At 32.0% G+C, this 23,081-nt stretch overlaps 1 pseudogene; it reads left to right on the forward strand.

Moving 5' to 3' along the window:
* Positions 1-16,771: 16,771 nt before the first annotated feature.
* On the forward strand, positions 16,772-18,798 carry LOC126744725 (uncharacterized; annotated as a pseudogene).
* Positions 18,799-23,081: the final 4,283 nt, after the last annotated feature.

Here is a 23,081-nt window from a genome sequence, read left to right on the forward strand (position 1 = left end):
GGCTCAAAAGCTTAAAAGGGCGTATATAGGCGAAGGAGTTCCGGAGCAAGTCGCAGAGACTTATACAACCAATACAACGGTCAAAGCTCTAAGCACCAATGCAGCGTCGGAAAAAGTAAAAATTATCATGGAAGCCGGAAACTTCCAAACCACGCAAGAAGCTCTGGCGAAATTTGTGAATTGCAGCGCTGATAACCCGGCATCCCCCGACGCATCAGTATTTTACACAAACAGACAAAACTTTAGGGGTAGATCAAGGAATAATTTTCCTAGAAGAGGCCACTACGATCAAAGACCCCCACACAGGCCGAATACCATGCGAAACGACCCCAATACATACCAACACAGTCAGTATGAGAGACATTACAACCAACGAAGGGGTAATAGCGGCTACAATAGTCGACCCAGCTACTTTAGACGGCCAAATAGGTATATTAGAGCGATGGATACGGGGAGTGACCATCAGGAAAACTCACAGGAACCCCAACAAGGTCCTTTGGGGTACTCCTAAAAATTTATAGTATGGACCTAGCACTATCAAATTTTGTAGCAGTCCAAACAGCAATGACAGGATATCAAACAGTTACCTTGCTGGTTGATACTGGAGCGGACGTTTCTATTTTCAAAAGAACGAAAATAGACCCTGAACAAATCGTTGATAGGTCTAACATTTGCAAAATAAAAGGCGTGACTGAAGGCTACACAAACTCTATTGAAACTACAAAAACAAATATTTTTATACAAGACTGTACTTTTACCAGCATGTTTCATATTGTAAGCCACGATTTTCCAATTCCAGCCGACGGAATTTTAGGGCGAGATTTTATCACAAAATACCAATGTCTACTGGACTATAGTAATTGGACCATGATGGTAAAAAGCAGAAGAGGCGATATTTTCATTCCAATTTTAAATAGTCCGGAGGAAGATGTTTTAATAATACCACCTAGGTGCGAAGTGGTAAGAAAACTAAACTCGCTAAAAAATCTTAAAACCGACGCAGTCATTGTAAATAAAGAGATCGCTTCAGGAGTTTTTGTCGCCGGATCTATAGTGTCCAGTCAGAGCCCATTTATAAGGATTTTAAATACAAATTTTGATAGTGTAACCTTAAAAAACCCCAAAATAAGTCATTCAGATTTAACCAACTACAACATTCTTTGTGTTCAAAACAAAAATATTACAACTCAGCAAAACAGAAACGATCTATTATTAAGAGAATTAAATAAAAAAGGTATAGCGGAATATTTACAAAATGATGTGATTAATTTATGCCAAGAGTACTGTGATATTTTTGTACTAGAATCAGATTTACTGACAACTAATAATTTTTACGAACAAAAACTAAGACTTTTACTGATGACTCCCCAGTTTACATAAAAAATTACAGGACACCGTACTCACAGACAGACGAAGTTAATGCGCAGGTAAATAAAATGCTTAAAGACAATATTATTAAGCCATCGTATGCTGAATATAATAGCCCAATATTATTGGTTCCTAAAAAATCCAAAGACGGTGAGAAAAAATGGCGTCTGGTAGTCGATTTTCGCCAGATTAACAGAAAACTTTGTGCTGATAAATTTCCGATTAAGTCAATTTCTGAAATTTTAGATCAATTGGGAAGAGCCAAATATTTTTCTACATTAGATCTTAAATCGGGATTTCATCAAATACCCTTGGAAGAAAATTCCAGAGATATAACAACTTTTAGCACAAATCAAGGTTCTTAAAGATTTACTAGGCTGCCATTCGGTTTGAAAGTTAGTCCAAATAGTTTTCAGCGAATGATGAGTATCGCTTTTGCGGGAATAACCCCCGAAAAGGCATTTTTATATATGGATGACCTAATTGTTATTGGGTGCTCAAGTGTGTTTAGTACCTGTCGTAAATTTAATCTAAAATTAAACCCAAACAAATGTGCATTTTTCCAAAACAATTGTTGTTACGTTGGTCATCAAATACGCGCGAATGGTATTTTACCTGACGAATCGAAATATGAGGCAATTCGTAAATATCCAATTCCAACAAACGGCGATGACGTTAGGCGGTTTACTAGTTTCTGTAATTATTATAGAAGGTTTATACGAAATTTCGCAGAAATTGCTAAACCACTAACTAAGCTAACAAAAAAAAAAGCACCATTTGTATGGACCAAAGAATGCCAAGATTCGTTTAACAGGCTGAAGCATATGCTTATTGATCCGCAAATATTACAACCCCCAGATTTTTCAAAGCCTTTTATCTTGACAACCGACGCGTCAAAAGAGGCTTGCGGTGCAGTTCTATCTCAAAAATCAAATGGTCAAGATCTGCCTATAGCATATGCGTCAAGAAGTTTCACAAAAGGAGAAACTAATAAATCTGTCATAGAAAAGGAATTAGCAGCCATACATTGGAGCATTAATCACTTTAGACCTTATTTATATGGCACACATTTTTTAGTTAAATCAGATCATAGACCCCTAGTTTATCTCTTTGCAATGAAAAATCCTTCTTCAAAGCTAATGTGCATGAGATTAGATTTAGAGGAATATGATTTTGAAATCGAATACATAAAAGGTAAGGATAACGTCATAGCTGACGCGTTATCTAGAATTAATATGCAAGATCTTAAGAATATGACGTCAGAGTCTAAGCAAATTTTGGGAATAACTAGGTCTATGTCTAGAAAACAACAGGGAACATTCGTGTCCCAAAATAATTCAAAAACGCATTCTCTCGTATCAGGTAAAGACTTAAAAATAATACAAACAAATGATAACTACGATTTAATTAAAATTCCTAGTATAAAATTTATTATTAAGCCAGATTATTTACGAATAATTTTGGAAAATCACGGTAAAAATAAAAGCAGCGCTGAAAGCAAAATGAATTTCACTAATGGCAATTTTTCTTTAGGGAAAATATTGTCTCAGCTTCGAATAATGGCTAGTGAAAACAATTTGCAAAAATTAAAATTAAGATTAAATGATGAAATATTTAGTACGTGCACGTTTGAAGATTTTAAATTACTAGGACAAGACTATTTACACAATTTAAAAATATTTTTATACCACGACCCAAAACTTATAATAGACAAGGATGAAAAACAAAAACTTATTCAGAAGTATCATGATGACCCAATTTGCGGCGGTCACTGCGGTCAAAAGAGACTTTTGAAAAAACTAAGAACCAAATTTCGTTGGAAAAAGATGTCACGTGATGTTGCAAACTATGTAAAAAATGCCAGGTAAACAAAAGCAAAATTAATCATCAGGAACCCATGGTCATTACGCCAACACCGCAACGAGCTTTCGATATTGTATGCATAGACACTATTGGCCCGTTTACAAAAAGCGATAACAATAATGTTTATGCCGTAACCATGCAATGCGAATTAACGAAATATCTTATCATCGCGCCTATACAAAATAAAGAAGCATTAACAGTAGCCAAGGCAATAGTAGATAACTTTATTTTGGTATATGGACCGATGAAAGAGATTCGTACTGACCTAGGGACTGAATTTAAGAATGAGGTTTTAGAAAAAGTGACCAATCTACTACAAATAAATCACAAATTTTCGACAGCCTACCACCACCAAAGCATCGGAGGTTGTGAGCGAAATCATAGAATTTTAAATGACTATTTAAGGTCGTACATTAATGATTCTTGGACAGATTGGGACAAGTATATTAAATATTTTTCATTTTGCTTTAATACAACCCCAGGAGTTTTGCATGATTATACGCCTTTTGAGCTAGTTTTTGGAAGAAATCCTGAGTTTACTTCTGACTTGACAAACAATATTGACCCAATTTACAATATTGATGCCTTTTATCAAGAAGTTCGTCATAAACTTCAAATTTCTTTACAGCGAGCGAGAGATTTTGTAATCAGAGCGAAAAATAAGCGCAAGTTAGAGTACGATAGAACTTCTCAAAGCCTTAGTCTGCACCCAGGTGACTTTGTAGTCATTAAAAAAGAAAATCGGACGAAGTTTGATCCTTGGTTTAACGGCCCTTTTGTAGTTATAAGTACAAGTGGGGTAAATTGTACAGTGAAAAGTGAAAAAGGGAAAGTAATTACTGTGCATAAAAACAGAGTACACAAATACTGTGCTAGTGAAAATTGACGTATTATGTATGTATATAAATCTAATGTCGCGACAAATTAAACAGAATTAGTATAGTAATATTATATGTTGACATATACTCACACATTGTAAATAACTTATTCGCAAACATTATTTTATAAAAGTATTTATCGTAATAGTGTGACGTATAAGTGTAAGGATAATTATGGTAATAGTGATAATAATTTGTAAATATTTTAAGAGTAAGTCTTTATAGTAAAAAAAAAAAAAAAAAAAAAAAAAAAAAGGGGGTAGGATAGACTAATAATTACGGTATTTCACAAAGCAACACAGCTTTCTCAAAATACGGGCAAATATTTTATTTAAAACGAATGTCTTTTATCTTTGCCCAAAATAAAAGCCATTCTTTTAAAAGGGGAAAGATGTGGTGCTACCTTTATGTAAACTATTTAGTATCAACAAATATAACCCAACGTCAAATCTAGGTCGCAACACTGATGTAGGTTAATAGATCAAGACCAATTAATATTATTGTTAACGAAATGTATATGTATTTTCTATCTGATCAATATAGTCAATTCTAAACCTGAGACGAGTCTACTTTCTTACAATACAAATTAGTTTTTAAGTTTAAGTTTTTACTTGTTTATGTTGTTTATTGTTGTATGTTAATTGCGCAATTCGATCCTTAATTTAATACTTATATTATATTTAAAATTTGGCAAAACGGTTTTTGTTTTTTACCTGCTATAGTCACTTTTTATGAAAATTTGTTGTTTGTGTCATAGTAGGCCATGAAGGAGCATTCAAAAAACATTTAACGCTTACCCATATGAAAAAAGAGCAAGGATTAACTAACTAACTAAAGCATTTTGATATTTGCCTTCAGCTTTTACTATAACAAAAATTTAATGTCAATAACGGCCATACTTAGTATAAGTTGGTTAGTATAGCTTGTCGTTAGTATATAGCTGTTTGTTAGTATAACTTGGCTCGTATGCCCTGACTAATACAGAATTGGCCATACAGTATGCCCTGCACGACTAGGCGCTGAAAAAACAATTTCCATTCATTGCGACGAGATAAAAAAATTTATGTCAAACATTTTTCTTCACATTTATTGTGTTCAGTACTTTTAGATAATTAATTTAATAGTGTTTTCTCAGTTAATTTGTTTTTGGTATTTATTCATTTATGTTAGTATAATATTGCAATTGTAGCTTATAATTTAGTTTGTAAAGCATCGTGTTTTTTAAAATATTTTCGCTATAGAACGAGGGGTTTTAAACGAGGAAAAGCTGGACATGGTGGAGTGTTATATCTTTTGTCGAAAAGATTGTGATGCCGCTGAAAATATGTATAAAAATAAGTATCCTAAGAGAAACCAGTCTTGTCATTCTATATTTAGGAGACTGCTTTAAAATTTCAAGGAAAACGGTGCTTTCAAACATATATTATATGTAAATGCTATGTATATTTTATGGATATGAAATAAATATACATTTGTCACACACTAGGTAATACATGGAATATACTATTAATACGTACAGTGTATATCCTGATAATACTAGATATTGAAACTATATCCAAAGGTTATATTTTATGGATATCTCATAAACATCTAATATATTTTATGTATCTGTTACATGCATCTTTATAGAATATACAAATACATTTTTAATATTCCAGGATATATAATAAATACTTTTAAGGTACATATATACCTATATCCATGAAACATGGTCTGGATATACCATATATGCATAATTTCCTAGGTAACAAAATGACGTCTTGAATACGTCATTTTTCGTACTTTCTAGTATACATGACGAGTCATTTTGACGTCCTTACTACCTTAAACTAACGTACAAATGTGACATCCAAAATAAAGTCCTAAATAAAGGCTTAAACGGAATTGAAAAAGGCTTCTGGAGGACGTCAAATATTTACATAGGATGACGTTTGAAGACTATTTTAGGTCATTTAAAATAGTAAGTAACTTTAAGGTCTTAAAATAGTTTTTGAGGACTTAAATATCGAGAAAAAATATGTTTGCTTAAATTCCAAATATATATTGATTTATTCATTTGTAAGTAGAACAAAATAAAACAGATATTCGTTGGTCAAGAAAACCCTAAAAAAGGAGGAAGGAGAACAGGAGGAAACATTCGGCACAAAAATACTGACAACTTTTAATTTTATTAACAAGATTAGATCAAGATGTAAGCGCTGTATAAAATTTTAAAAAAATTGTATATAAACGGTATATTTCGGGCGGGAGCAAATTACAAATAGAAGTAAATATTACATTATAATAATAATAATTTTAATAATAAGTCTTTTATTTGCCACTATTTACATGATACTATTTAACGGATTTATTTAACATCTTAAACTATACCCTTTTACAAAAATGGCAAAAAGGAGGCTAAAAAACAATTTTAAAAAGATACAGGTTTAACCCTCTGTGTAAAGTAAATTACAAAACTCAAAAAGAAAAAAAAACAAAATAATAAGTCTAAATTATCTATAAATATACATATTTACAAAATAATACCATATTATCTATATTACACAATCCTATACTATTCCACACACACGCCATACACATATATGTATATTGACATTACTAGTGTAATAATAACTACTATAACAACACAATAACGCTCAGTGCCAAATGAATGCGATAAAAATTTAACAGGGAATCATTTTATTCTTGTAAGAAATTCAATTTCTTATAAAAAAAACTTAAATCCGCCTAATGATAATTTTTTGGATCTTTCAGGAATTTGGTTACATACGATATATGTATTAAATAAAAAAGATCGTTCATAAAAAGACGTTGTGTGCAGCGCAGCGGCGGAGAGATTAATCCTCTATGCCTTAAATTTAAGGAATGAACATCCGTTCGAAATCGAATTTTGTTTGTCAAATACGAGGGACAATTAGAATGAATTACCAAATGAAATAAAGTTGCAGAATGTAACTTCCTTCGACATTTCATAGAGAGCCATTTGCTTTCACGCAGTTTGTAGCTTACCGGTTCGCGGCGACGAATACAATACCGTATATAAATCGTAAACAAGATTTTTGAACCCATTGTATTTTGTCTTTATCTGTTTAATCCAAGCATAGCCCATACAGTACGTCAGCAAAATTAAAATGACTCAGCACTATCACATAAGTTTATTTTTTGTGACATTGAAAGTAAATGCCTAGATGGAAACAACCTTTTCAAATGTGCATAGCCCAATTGAATACATTTACTTACATGCTATTTGTATCGAAGGTTGGTGTCAATATAAAGCCCCAAATTACAAGAATAATCAGAATGTGGAATTTGCTTCCGCAAAAGCCATTAAAATTATATCTTCTTTAAGTGGTCTCCGATCCTTACCAAAAATTAAAAAGTTTGATTTTGATGTATTTATAACTAAATTGTGTTTAATAGAAATACTAATCAATCGTTCCAGATCGTTATTAATTTTGCTGGTAGCACTTTATTTTTGCTCAGGAAAAAATGAAAAATATAGTTGTGTATCATCTGCATACAAATGAGCTTTGCAATGTTTTAGGCAACTAGTAAGGTTGCAAGTATAAATGCAAAACAAAATTGGCCCCAAGATAGAGCCTTGTGGTACCCCACACACCAGTGTACCTTCGGATGATACACCTTTGCCGGTTTCAACAAACTGTTTCCGATTTGTTACGATAGTCAAACCCCACATAGCTCAAAATCGCATAAAGCAGTTTGTGATTGATTCGATCAAATGCCTTGCTATAGTTTAACAGCACTAGTGCAGTAGATTTTCCATGATCAGTGGCTTCAATTATATCATCTGTAATTTTCAGAAGTGCTGTTGTACAGCCAAACCCTGATCTAAACCCTGACTGATATTCTGGTAAGATTTTGTGGGAATCAAGATACTTATAACCAATGTAGTTTTTTTACATACACTTATATAACAAATATTTAAAATTAAATATTGTTTTTAAGGCATTCTAATAGAAATTAATGATTTTATTGCTTAACTTAAAATAAAATCAAATAACAAAATGTAAAAAGGATGATTCCCTTTGGAGAGTGTGATGATAGACTGCAACTGCAAAAAGCTAAAAAAAAATAGTTTTATTGCAGAATATGGCCACCCACTTTGTCCATGAATACATGGCATAAGCAAGTAAAATAGCCATTTAAAAAAATTAATTCTTGTCGATATTAAAAATCCTTAAAAAATTAAATAATATACCTAACGTAAAATTTGTATACTTGATTAAATAAAAATCAATTGCATATTTTATTTTAGTCACGTGATGGTTTATTAAGTTAATTGGCTTTGGTTTAAAAAGCAAGCCGCCTTAATATGTATTTGTTGAACAACAAATATGGTGCAGGTGATCCCGGGTTAATTATTAATGAAATGTTAAAATTATTGATGAAAAACATGTATCTTAAACTATCTAGGTAATTTAAACTTAAACTAACTATAGGTAACTTAAACGCGAGAGCTTGAACGTAAAGTTGAAAATATTTAGTTTTACTTGGATTTACTCTTACTTATTTGAGCAGGATAAGCTCGAGTGACATTTAGAGTTACATAGTACTCCTGAAGACTTACAACGACATTTTAGTGTAATACATTTTGTTTTACAATGACATCTTTTGTATCCTTGACCACCAGACATAGACTCGCTAGTACCAATTTGTCGTAATGATTTTGTTTCGGATGACACTTTGACAATATCAAGGAGCTGATTGTCACATACTGTAAACTGGTTTTTTGAGAACATTTATTCAATTGTTCCACTCTCATTTCCTACAAACAGGATGATTCGATAAATAAGAATATAAGTTTAACAAGTACCTATAGCTTACCCAAACGATACATGCCTTCTCCATTTGTTTCTACTACTACCATTAAGACGTTTCTAAAGTCGCCCCTTCTCCTATCTACATCGAGTATTTTCAGTCGCACGGTATCCCCCACATTACATGGAGGAAATTTAATTGCCGATATTCTTTTCATGTTTTCAGCTTGGATTTCCAAGTTTCTTTTAGCTACCTTTCGGATTAAAAGAAATTGTTTATTTCTGTCACAAAATGTACAGATTCCATTGACTAATGGACTTTGTTCACTGCAAACTGAGCAAGCATTAAATACATTGTCCTGACTTGTACTTGGAGCATTTTCATTTTCTCCGACGGTCTCCTCTTCATGGCGAAATTCATTAATGATTTTTTTCAAGTCCTCTTCGGTTTCAAGATCTTTTATAACCTATTAAAATAAAACATTTTTATGGAACATATCCTACAACTAAACCCTCTCACAAAAAAATGGCTTACCTTTTTTATATTAGTGTAATTTAATTTAAAAATAATAAGAAATATTTGATAAATAATTTTAAGTATCTAATTATAAAATACGTTTTACCTCTTACGGTAGCGAGGAAGATTTATGTCCAACTTTAATTTCAGATCCAAACATAGCCTTATATATGGTGACAGTTTAATTCCGTCATGATATGCCCGATTCTTCATGAGTTGGACGAATCTTAACCCTTCTGACCAATTAGTAATATTTTGGTCACTCATCCAGGTCTTAAGCATATTTTGGATGTCTTAATTCGCTCGCTCAAAACTTCCATGGGATTGGCTATGCCTAGGCTTTCCATGTACTATTTTAAGTCCATCCCACATCAAACACAACTTCTCAATAATACGATTAGCAAATTCTCGGCCTAGTTAAAAAAAAATTACTTTAATATTTATGCCAATTAATAGTTTTAAAAACGCTAAAATAGAAAATTAAAAACTATTGTTGTCATCAATCACCCTGTATAAGGAATTTTTTATAGTATCTACTCACCGTAAAGGTCTATTCACACACGTCAGTCACGTCTCAGTTCAACATCTGTGACGGCTATTCATACATATCAGTCAATAAATTGTTCACTGATTATTGTTAAGTTGTAGTGGGTTTCTCTAAAAATTTGCGAAATGGCTAGTTTTACAGACGTTGAATTAGCAATGATTGCTATAGCTCTTGATGAAAGAAGCGACCCAAACCCGAAAGAGGAAGTGGGTACATAAGGCGTGGTTGAAAAGGGAAACTGAGGGAGAATTCAGTACACTGTACAGGGAATTAGTCGATGATGAAACCAAATTTTATGAGTATTTTAGAATGTCTAAAGATTGTTTTTATGTACTTCTTAATAAAATCCAACCCCACTTGAGAAAGCAAGATACTCATTGGAGAAGGGCTATTGCACCAAAGCAGCGACTAGCTGTATGTCTATGGTAAGTCTTCATGCCCGCGAAATTCGTTACTTTGTGACAAGTATGACATATTACCTGAATATTAGCATTTATTTACCATAATATAGGCGCCAAAAAAAGGGTAACTATAGGACCATGCTTGACTTGCTCTGTTTGAAAAATACCTTGTTTTTATGGGACTGCATATTAATGAAAAGAAGAAATAATGTTTAATTTAATTTAAATAGTAATTTATTCCAGTTATGACAGCAAATATAAGTTAAGAAAAAATATTTTATTTCAAAAAAATTTATAAAGGAGTGAAATTTTGATAGAAATTTTGAAACTGATTTTCTGCATGCTGATGGGATTGCTGTGAATCTGAACTGTTACTATACTGTTCATTTCTATCGGTTGGTGAATTCAGTGGAGTAGCAACTACTGATGAACTATTTGAGTAGTGTGCTGTGGATGACCTATTATCGTCAGATGTTGGTCTTTGTCGCGACTGATTCCTTAACATTTGCGTAATATTAAATATTTCTGCTTTTGCCAAATGTAATGAATATGGATCTAAAGATTTTAGAGTTGAACCTATAGAAGCTAAGAAAGTGTCAACGGAATGTACGACAGTATAACTTTCATTGTTCTTTAACAAGTAGTCCATTAATTTTCCAGATGCACTTAATTGGGTTTCCACTTTTTTTGTTTTTCTTATTGGTGTTATTTTCTTTTCAGCTTCACGAATATGGTTATGTGATGGAGAGAATATAATATCACTTGTTGAACATTTAGGTTCAGAAAGTAAAGTAGACTCTTCGACAATATTTTCTCGAATGCTCTCAAACTCTATATTTACTTCTTTTTCGTCTTCTTCTTCTTCTTGGCTATCTATATTCCCTTTTGTGGCCCTCTCCCCAAAATACTTATTTAAAAATTCCAATTGCGTGGAATATTTGTACAACTTGATTTTCTTTGCGCTTTGACCGCTTTTAGTAACATTTTTTTTCAATGCCTTTCGATATGTGTCCCTAACGTTATTTCATCGATTTTTACAAGCTGATACTGAAATAAAAATATCCTATTTAGAAGAATTGCTTAGAATTTAAGTGTTAATAAAAATTATGTTACAGGTTTAGTATTCTTTATTCAAATACCCTTTAAAAATACGAAATAAAATTTCAAAGATTTTTTTTCTTTCAGGTATCTGGCTACCGGAGATTCTATGAAAATAATAACATTTAGCTATCGCTTAGGTCACAGTACGGTATATACCATTTTAATCGAAACGTGTAAAATTATTATTAAAAACCTTTTGATTGAAGAATTGCCTCAACGCTCCGAAGAAAAATGGAAATCTATTGCTAATGATTTCTATAGTCTTTGGAACTTTCCTAATTGCCTAGGTGCTTTAGACGACAAGCACATTGTAATACAAGCACCACCAAATAGTGGGTCACTTTTTTTAATTACAAAAAGACATTCCCAGTTGTCTTACTAGCCCTGGTTGACGCTCAGTATAATTTAATAGCAATAGATGTTGGTGCATATGGGAAAAACAACGACGGAGGGATATTCGCAAGCTCTAAACTTGGCAGGGGTCTTCAAAGAGGTTCCTTATCTATACCAAAGAATTCTGTACTACCAGGTACAGATACTGAAGCTCCGTACATAATTGTAGAAGACGAAACCTTCCCCTTTAGGACGTACCTAATGAGGCCATACTCAGGACGACAACTGGATTCCTCTAAACGGATTTTTAATTATCGTTTGTGTAGGGCAAGGAAAATTGTGGAAAATGCGTTCGGCATTTTAACCCACAAATTTAGAATATACTTCAAAAGAATCCAAGCCTCTCCAGAGAATGTAGATAAATTATATTAACGACTTATATTTTACACAATTTTATTAAAAAACATAATACAGTGGCATACAATCATGAAAAAACAGACACCGTTGCAAATTGCGCTTCAAAACAAATAGCAGTGTTGGAACATTTGCCTATGCAAGATGAAAATGCGTCAACAGATGCTTTCAAAGTAAGAGATTTGTTCAAATAATATTTTGTTTCAAACGCTGGAAGTATTTCATGGCAAGACGATAAAATTTAAATTAAATGTTACCCATAGTGTAAAGATACCATGATGTTACCTATGTTTTAATATACCTTAATATAATTTAAAGTTTATATGAAGTATATGAGGCTAAGGTATTGCTATTAATATTACGGTAAAATTATTTACTATTATATTTTTATATAAGAAAATATATTAATATATTTAACGGTGTCTGATACATTGGAACAATAATAAAACAATATTACTTTTTTACCACTTCGTTTACAAATTCATTGTATGTTTCAAAGTTTAGATAAATGATATCAGGTTAAGCGAGGTGTTGTTATTATTATATAAGAAAATATATTGATATATTTAACTGTCTCTACACATTGGACAAGAAACAAATCTATCACATAATTATAGTTACTATTCTAATCGAATATACTCGAAATTCTTTTGCAATCCTAGCCCAAATATTGTTTTTAAATCCTGAGTCCATATATTTAGAATGCGATGAATCATAATAGAACAGGATATTCTCGAACCAACTCTATTAATTTTTCGTCATATTTTTATTTAAAAAAAAAACAACAAACTTTTTAGGACTACACGTCAGTCAAAACAAGAAAATATCGTGGCCAACGAAATGACGTGGCCAAATATACAAAATATGTCCAATAAATTTTTGGCAACTTCCTCGGCTGTTTTTGATTGTAAGGGCCTAATTTGTACGAATTTTATTAGGTGGTCTTGGTAAACCATTATAAACTTATAACCTCGATCTAGATTCGACTGCATGTCTATTAAATCCACTTGGCATCGACTATCCATTTTCGAAAACTCCATGGGTTTGACGACAATACCTTTTTTCGCAGATTTCTGTTTCTTTTGACATGCCATACAAAGCTTTAGGTATGTCATGATGATTTCCTGTGTTACGTGTTTATACTTTTTATTTATCTCATTCAACATGCGATGCTTTCCGCCATGACCGATAGCCAAGTGAGTCTCATGTAGAATATCAAAAATTTCATCAATTTTATGCAATACCTTATATTTGTTTCACCTTCGGCAACAGGAGCAATAAGCCTTTCAACACCACCAACTATACAGACGTCATATCTTTTTAAGCGACGATATTGTAATGTCGATTTAGATTTAGCATTTTTTGCCACTTTTACCGATTCCAAAATATCACTATATTGTGTAGCATTCATACAAGACGTATTTAAGTTTTTACGTGACACCAAATCACAAAACATTTCATTAAATCGCGCCTTAAAACGTGAAAATGACTCTAAGTCACTCATTTTCTTGCGCCGTCGGAAACGTAACTAAATAACACTTATTGCATCATTTACATGCAGCATTATTCAAAAGCAGTTGGAGAAAACTAGTACCTATTAACCGGATAAAACTAAAATTCAACGAAATTTTGGATTTTATCCACTTTGTTTGGATGATTCGAATTTTATCCGGGTAATTCTAGAATTATCTAATATTCGGGTTTTATCCGTAACAATCGTAACATATATACATAGAACAACGATATTTTTTGCACTTCCTAGACTTTATAGGTATATACAGGGGATATGGCATGCTATGTGGGAATGTTCCAGTCAGTTGTTAAAGATCCTACATCAACATCAACATCAAGGAAAATAGAAAAAATACAGGAGGGCCAAAACCAACGGCTCATTTTATTTTAACAAAGAACAGATACAAGCATTTTAAGTATCGAGTTTGTCAAGGTCTCAGACACGGGGATTCCCATACTCGACGGCGGAAATTTTGTGAATGGTACACCTGAAAATGTCAAGAAGCCGTGAATTTTCCCTGCCTAAGACTTTCTTTTAATATAAATTTTAGAGAACACATTACACCACATATGAATAGAGCAAATATTTAGATATGGAAAACCGGAGAAAACTTATGTATAATTTTATTTAACGCATTATAAATAATAATTACCTTCCTATTTAAGAAATATTTTAAGACCTGCCAGTCATATTCGCAACACTAGGTTTAATCACAAATTTTTAATCCCTCAGCATCATACAGCATCATTTCACCGCTCATTCTCTTTTGTTGCTGCGCACTTGTGGAACCAGCTGCCGGAACAGATCAAAATACGTAGCAAGAAGGGTTTCTCAAAGCATGTCAGATTAAAGTTACTCTATGAACAAGGTTCTCAAGTTCTCAAAGTTCATAATAAATATTTTTGACGACGTCACTGGTAAAGCTTACTTGTGTCGGTGAATCAACAATGCAATCGAGCGGCGTTGCGATGTTGCTGCCTTTTTCTCTAATGTAGGAACATTATCTACATGCAATTAACTTTCAATTTTAACTTCTTTATAGATTATCTTATCATATTTTATGAGATAAAAAGGCTTCAAATTTTATTAAAGATGAAATTGACAAATTCAAATTAAAATGATATTATAAAGCGTTTTTTTTGCCATTTCTACATCAGGCTTTGGTATCATTGCATCAGAGATATTGCAAGCAAACAAACTGCTCATAGTTCCACGGCAATGTTAATTCTAGCCTTTCAATATTCTAAGATTTCGTGTTATGTAATTCTCAGAATCGTCTTTATTCTGAAAATTAACGTCATTTGCGCTGCTTTTATCCATGATACCGTCGTCGCTTGTTCGATTTTGTTTTATTCCAGACCTGAACTGTAAAATGGCCTTTTGATTTAGTAAACAAATTATTACTAATAACTTATAAATCAATAATCGTAAGCGTAAATTAATACGTCTCGGCATAATCGAGTCACGTCATAGTCTCTACATTTCAATTCACATCACTCATGACAACCTAACAAAATGTAATAACTGTCAACACATATGACGTTATAGCTAAAGGCGCGAAATTCAAATTTTAAAATTAAATACTACACTGCAAATATCTTTTTTGTAGTGAAAACACCCTTCGTAACTCAAATTTCAAAATTTTCCTAAAAAATAAGTCCGTACCTCATTGGAGAATGAATAAAAACATGATATGCCGATATCATGCGCATCTGTGATGATTCTAAGGGCATAGGAAAATCGCTTTCTCCTAGTAACAACTTCCATAATATTCCTATCCAATTGAACATTAATACAAATGAAAAAACATTATTACCTCAAAGTTTATTCATTTCAAGAAATGAAAATGTTTTATTATTATAACTAATTTAGAGTTTGAAAGGAATCAAGTCATTATTATAACTGCGTCCTTTAGTAAGAATCTGTGCCGCTTGGGCAGCCCCGAATTTAAAAGCAAAAAATTTGTAACCAAAAATTCTTTAGCCCTTATATACAATACATAATGTAAGTCTTAAAAACTACTTAAATTCACAAACAAGCTAACATAATACATCAAAACCCCAAAAAAAAAATAAAGAGACCGGAGCGGCATAAAAGAGCATACGACATTTCGCCGTCCTATGAATATTAAACGAAGTTTGACAAAAAGAGACATTAAAATAAAAAATGTATCTCACAAACGCTCCTCTCGCTGGAGTGTTTTCATTCGGATTTTCGTAACACGTAGATTAAACTAAATATTTTAATGTCGGACATTTTTTTCAAAAAAAAGGTGCACATCTGGGGTTCTTACTTTGGCTTAACGCGCGCAGCGCGGATTGGAGTTTTGGATTTAAAATTATTATGGTTGATGTTTAGGCCAAATAATTTATAGCCAAAACCCCATTTCAAAAGTGAATAAAATCGCTAATTTTAAAGCCAAAATCGGTACAGTTTCTAGATTAGTAATCATAGTAAAAACATATTTTTCTTGCAAACTAAGGCAAGAAAAAAAGATATATTTTCAGATCATCCAAATATGAATAAAACGAGGATATCCATGAAAAAAGGTGGCAAAGCTAAAATTGTTCTCCTTCTTACATTTATATCCGGGACGCAGTCGCAAAATAAGCAAATATTTTTAACAAAATCAACACACTTGCCTCTTACTTAATTCCACATTACTACTTGACACTATATTGATGATACTTTAGTCAAAAATACAGGCACTGTCTCATTGGAGGGTGTTTCGGATCACTATTTGGTTTAACGTATAACTCAACTAATTACATACAGAAATGTTAACAATTCTAAAAGCCCCTACAGACACACGCTGATGACTTAATTCATAAACGCGCGCTCAAAAACGTCCGTATGTATGCAGATATCGACAGCGTTGATGAACGTGCGTTCACAATTGGCGTGACGTGCAAATTTCTGTTCGCGCCAGAAATTTTGAACGCGCGTGCGGAGACGCGCATGCAAGTCTCAACGTGTAGATGCCAAAGAACGTGCGAATTCGACATACATTTATAGGTTAGTGTCATTTCGTTGATAGAGAAGCCCAGAAGACGAATAATAATTGAACAAGTAATTAAAGTTTCATGATGTCTGACATCAGGACAGTGACTCGGGACTTTACTCGAGAATTTATTGAGATGTACAGAGCACATCCTTGTCTCTGGCAAACAAAATCAAAAGAATATATAGATAAAAACAAAAAAAATGTAGCATACGCATTGTTAACGGAAAAGTTACAAAGTATTCAACCTAATGCTACAAAACAAACGGCCATAACAAAAATTAATACTCTGCGCGGTGGTTTCCGAAGAGAACATAAAAAAGTACAAGACTCAAAAAGAAGTGGATCTGGGTTTGAAGATGTATATGTGCCATCCCTGTGGTACTACGAATTATAGTTATTTCCTAAAGATCAATAGATATCAAGGCAGTCTGTTTCAAATTTGAAAATGAGGAAGTGAATGACAACATGGAAGAGACGAAGGATGATGGAAATAGGAGTGAAGAGGAGAATGAGACAGAGGTAAGTCAATAAAGCAATAGTTTATAATATTAATTTTTAATTTTTTTATTTGGATTGTCTGTTATATGACTGCACTATTAATTATAATATCTAATGTATCATTTGTTCTTGCCAACTCACAGCCCCTTCTTCGTTAAAAAATTTTGTAAATTCTTGTCGAACATGACTTGCTTCATTACTGTAGTTCCTGGAATGGCTACATGACAGGCCAGCTAGTTGTTCAAGATTTGCTCTAAGCCCCATTTGCACCGTTCCCTCTGTATGATTTTCTTGATCTAAAGAATCCAATGGTATGTAAGACTGACGGCATTTGCGCCTCAAGACATTATGCAGGATGCAGCAAGCCATTACAACTTTATCTATTGATTCTAATTGTAGACCGATAGCTGACTGAAGTACTTGAAATCTTGCTGATAGTATGCCAAATGAGTTTTCAATTTTGCATCGTGCTCTTGATAAGCGGTAATTAAAAATTTTTCGATCATGATTCAGGTCGTTTTAACTGTAAGGTTTTAAAAAATCACCTCGTAATGCAAATGCTTCATCTCCAATGAATACAAATGGTAGCTGCCTGTTCATGTTTCGTGGGCATACTGCAGGTAGTAGCTCTAATGTTTTATTTTTTAATTTTGTGTAGAAATGAGTGCATGCTATGACTCCTCCATCCGATATTCGACCATTGGTACCAAAATTACACATTATAAATTCATTATTTACATTACATATAGCCATGAGAACTAAACTGTTATAACCCTTGTAATTGTAATAAAATGCTCCACTACCCGGTGGTGGTTTGATTTGAATATACTTGCCATCTACGGCTCCAACACAATTAGGAAAGTTGCGTACTTCTTCAAAGCCTTCGGAGATACTTTTCCATTCTCTTTGTGTTGTAGGAAACTGTAAAAAAATAAATATCAATTAATATCTACAATATGTATATATAAATACAATACATATATATAATAGTATAGGGTAATATAATATACTGATTCACTAATATGTGTGTATTATTTTCAGACAAGTAATGCCGTATCTCAATCTGAACAAACTGAAATGGAGACAAATTCAGAACACAGTATAGCGAGCCAGCCCAGCACGTTAAGACCTTCCACTTCAGCACCATCCACCCAATCATCAACACCTTTATCCAAAAGGTCTAAAAAATACAGCGCACCAAAATATTAAGAAAGCAGATGAGATATTAGATATTGTCGGTACACGACTCAATAAACCAGCAGACGAGTTCGACCTTATAGGAAAATCGCTAGCAATTAAATTACGTCGATTGCCAAGAGAAACACGACTCAGAAAAATTAATAAATGATGTCCTATTTCAAGCAGAGTTAGGAAAAATTAACGATAATACGAGAATTACGTCCGAGCCCAATCTACTCCAAGCAACAATTAATAATAGCAATGTATTCCCTCCGACACCTAGCTGTGCTCCCACCTGGACTAATCAGCCTTCACCAAATCTTTACAATGTCAGCAACATCAGCAACGACACTTCATCAACATCAGCTGCTTTGTATTACGGGTCTTATATTCCTGTACAGTAGGTAGGTACCTAATAAATAATATGTTTATTCTTTATTATGAATTATTGTGTTTTTTATATTCTTACCTTCATGTATTTTTCCTTTAGTACTTATATGGCTGAGCATGTTTCAGGAATTATTTCGCTCAAGGCTTGCGGAGATATTATCGTGGAAAATCTTAAATCGTGATAATTACGTCCAGTCGCTAAATATCGAAGGGTTGCGGTTACCCGTTCATGTGCACTTATTGCACGTCTCATAACTGTGTTCTGACGTTTTATTAATGAAGTAACCATTTCTAACAATTCTACATAGGTATTTTCATCCATTCGTAGATAATTACGCCAGTCATCGGGTTCTCCTTTCAATTCTTCCAATATGTTAATATGTGAAAATGACTGTCTTTTTAAAAGCCATTCCTTAGACCACAGACGACGACGCTTTTTTGACTTTTTGGTACTTTTTAAAATGTAATCGCACGCCACTGCTATAATAGCAAGCTCTTTATCAGACGACATCACAACTCTCTTCGCGCACAACGACTTACTGGTACAAAAGTTTGAGCGTCTGTACGTAAAGCAAATTCGAATCGATGAATGCACGTTAATGCACGCACATTTATAAATTAAGTCATAAGGGTGTGTCTGTAGGGGCCTTAATGCTTATGCTTTTTAAACTGATCTTCTTAGAACATTGAAAGGCTAGAATTAAGAAACAACAACTTTGTTTGAGTCCAACATGTGCACAGGGGCAAGAGGGGTGTTTTGTTTACAAACATATGTGCCGATTCTCTGTTTTCAAGTCGACGCAAATTTCCAACGGAGGAATTTTTTAGCTATATTTTAACAACCATTATAACGTTAATTTAACTTATTTGTGTTGTATTTTATAGGAAAATTTAAAATAAAAAGTATAAATACTACAATTAACCTATTTTAGCAATAAATATAATATCCTTAAGCAAAAAATAAACAAAATTATTAACATTCTTATCCCTAAAACTGCTTCTAAAAAATTTGAAGCGACAACACCGGAGCTTTAGCGCCTGAGCCATACGCGTATTGTCATCTGTCAAACGGCTTTTTGTTTATTTTGGGGATTCGTGTATTTTCTTTAATTTTTAGTTTAAAAGGGAAAAAGGCCACATTTTAGTGTTTTTTTTAATTGCTAGGATGGCAAAAACTTGTGTCGTTTGTGCCGCATCATGATAAAAAGGTAATTCAAGCCGATCCTCTCACAAGTAAGTACTGATACTTTCATAACATCACATCATGGGGTAACCATCATCATAAACGTAGAATAGGGGATCTTATAGATATAAACCTAATAAAAACTTGAATGTGAAAGTGTGCGTAAAATACCAAATTATTTATATTTTTAAATCTAAATATTTTTTTGAACATATTCATCTATCAATAGGCTATAAAAAAATATAAAACTAGAATTTTGTCCCCGGTTTTATTACAGGATTTTATGTTTTTTTTGTTGTTTTGGCAGAAAGAAGGCATAATACCCATGTACCTATCTATATATAGTTATGTTTTTTTAATATAGACATTAGGTAAATAGATGAAATTACTAATTTTTATTGCCTTTAAAGAATTTTGAAATTTATTTAGATATTGATATCTATGTATAAAGTTAATTTTGTCTTTACCTAAAATTTGGTCGATAATTTTTTTTTGTTTTACCATATTGCAACTTACAATAATATATATAGTAATTGGCACCACATACTAATTTATTACTGTAATTTTTTTGCTTTTTGATTAAATATCAAATACTTATTATAGATTGCCCAATATATGCCCAAAGGGAACAATGGATTTCATTAATGGATATCAACACAATTAAAAAGAACATATTTGTTTGTTCAGATCACATCCTTAGAAGTGATCTCTTATATAAGGGAGATAATATTATCAGTAGCCAGATTTTATTAAAAAAATCAGCTCTACCTTAAAGGTAATTTTATTTTAAATATATTTTCCTAGTATAAAAAAATCGTCACAAAAAGTATTAGTGTTACTCATATAAGCTTTATTTATACCTTATACTTATTAAATTAGGTATGTGTGTAAAATTTTTATATTTTATATTTTTTTACTAGGATTTCTGATGCACTGGTTAAAAACACAGCAGCCGATAATTCAGTTAATTTACCAAGTGATTTACCCTTCAAAGCTGCAGGGGTAGTTTTCTTGAAGAGTGCAAAAACTTCTTTAGATTCCAAAATGGTATATAGTACAAATAGTGAAGCTAATATACACAAGTATGGATAATTAAAATAGATTAATATTCTTGATACACCAAATTTTGTATAATTACAGATCTGATCATTTATCAACAATAACTGCATCTGAGATTAATTGTTACTGTCTAGGTCTAGGTCAACAATTACTATTTCTCATCCAAGCCGTTTTTGTTTAACTGCTACACAATCCCTGACTCTGCCAAGGAAAAGGTAAAAATACACTCAAAATAGACTACTAGTTTTATGCCATGTATCATCCTATTCTATATATCTTATTTAAAAGTGATATAGTATTTTATTGTGTTATATTTGTTTAATTAAATGGAATTAATCAAATGTATGATATTACAAAGATTCTTTATAATAATATACATTTTATTGATCAATTGGATTATCATAATACATTTTTTAATTTTTTTCTTTTTAATTTTGGTAATACTATATTTTTATGTATATTATTCCAGGGTAAAATCAAAATGATATCCTGAGGACCTAAGCACTGATGATTCCACCGTTTCAAAAGCTAAATCACTTGTCACCAAATTATGGAAAAAAAAAAGAACAAAAAATTAAAATTCGACGATTGCAACAAATTTGCGCCAAAGAAATTGAATTGAATATCTCAAGTCATTATTAAAATACTTAAGAAATAATAACATGATTTTCGAAAAAGCCCAACATACTACATATTTTATTTGACTTGTAAAAGTACTTGTTTGTATATTACTACTAATAAACTATCAAATCTAATCTATTTTACATAGTCTTTATTCTTAGGTAAGCTTTGTTTTTTAGTATAAATTAATATGATATAATAATTGGTATTAGGTATTATATAGGTCACTGCTAAATGTCTCAAAACCATTGTACAGGCTAAATACTCATAATAAAAATCTTATAACCTATAAAGAACCTGCAACTCCTTCACAATTTGAACATCCTTGTAGTTTTAACTCTTTCCGCTGAAGCAATACTGTCCTTTTGAAAAAGTCAGCACCATAGAAGTATATATTATGTGATATAAAGTAAGTGATGTAAAACTGAGTTTTGTTCAATATAACAATAACAATGAAATTTTGCAAAATGTTAAAAATGTATGTCTTAAAACATGATTTATTAAGAAATCTATAATATTATATTAATTAAATATTTAATGTCCATAAAAATGCTTTGACAAAAATACTGCCTTTTATTAGTACTTTCCTCTAACGAAATCCGTTAAAAAAATACATAAATAGCTCATAAATGGTAATATTACTTATACTCAAACTCTATAATAATTAATAAAAATTTAACATGTAAATATTTGTTGACGACGTCACTTTTAGAGAGTGCTTGTATCGGTGGCATAAACAATGGGATCGAGCGGCGTTGCGATGGCATTACCGTTTTCTCGTTTCTTCGTACTTTATTTTCATTTATTTATCGTATATTGACTTCGATATAGAATATCTTATCAAATTTATTTTAAAAAAATGCTTGATATTTTATTAAGGGAGAGCAATAGTATTGTTTTGAGCCTTCGGAAACAACTGAAAATTTGTATGATGTTATAAAGTGATTTTTGCCATTTCTCTATAAGCATTTGGCATCATTGTATCAGAGATGTTGCAAGTAAACAAACCTGCCCATAGTTCCACGGCATGCTACTTCTAGCCTTTCAATGTTCTAAGCTGATCTTCAATCAATAAAATTTCTTGATATAATATATGAACAAAATATCGATAATAAGATTTCATTATTTAATCAGCTTTTACTTTCTACTTTTGATAAACATTCCCATTTGAAAGTTCAGGAGTAAGTAAAAACTTTGGGCTCCATGGTTGACACCAAACATTAAAATTTTTATAAAGCAAAAGGATGCAGTATTGCGAAATATTCGGAGAACCAGAATATACATTATGAAAGGCTCAGAAATCTTACACTATAAATAATAAATAATTATATAACTTAACTTAATCTTACACTATAAATAATTATATAAATAATAAGGAGTGAGAAAAGACAATATACATATAGAGGGTATTCCTCAAAGACGTGATAATATTTA

Source organism: Anthonomus grandis, chromosome 1 (assembly GCF_022605725.1).
Source record: "Anthonomus grandis grandis chromosome 1, icAntGran1.3, whole genome shotgun sequence".
In the NCBI taxonomy this organism is placed as follows: domain Eukaryota; kingdom Metazoa; phylum Arthropoda; class Insecta; order Coleoptera; family Curculionidae; genus Anthonomus; species Anthonomus grandis.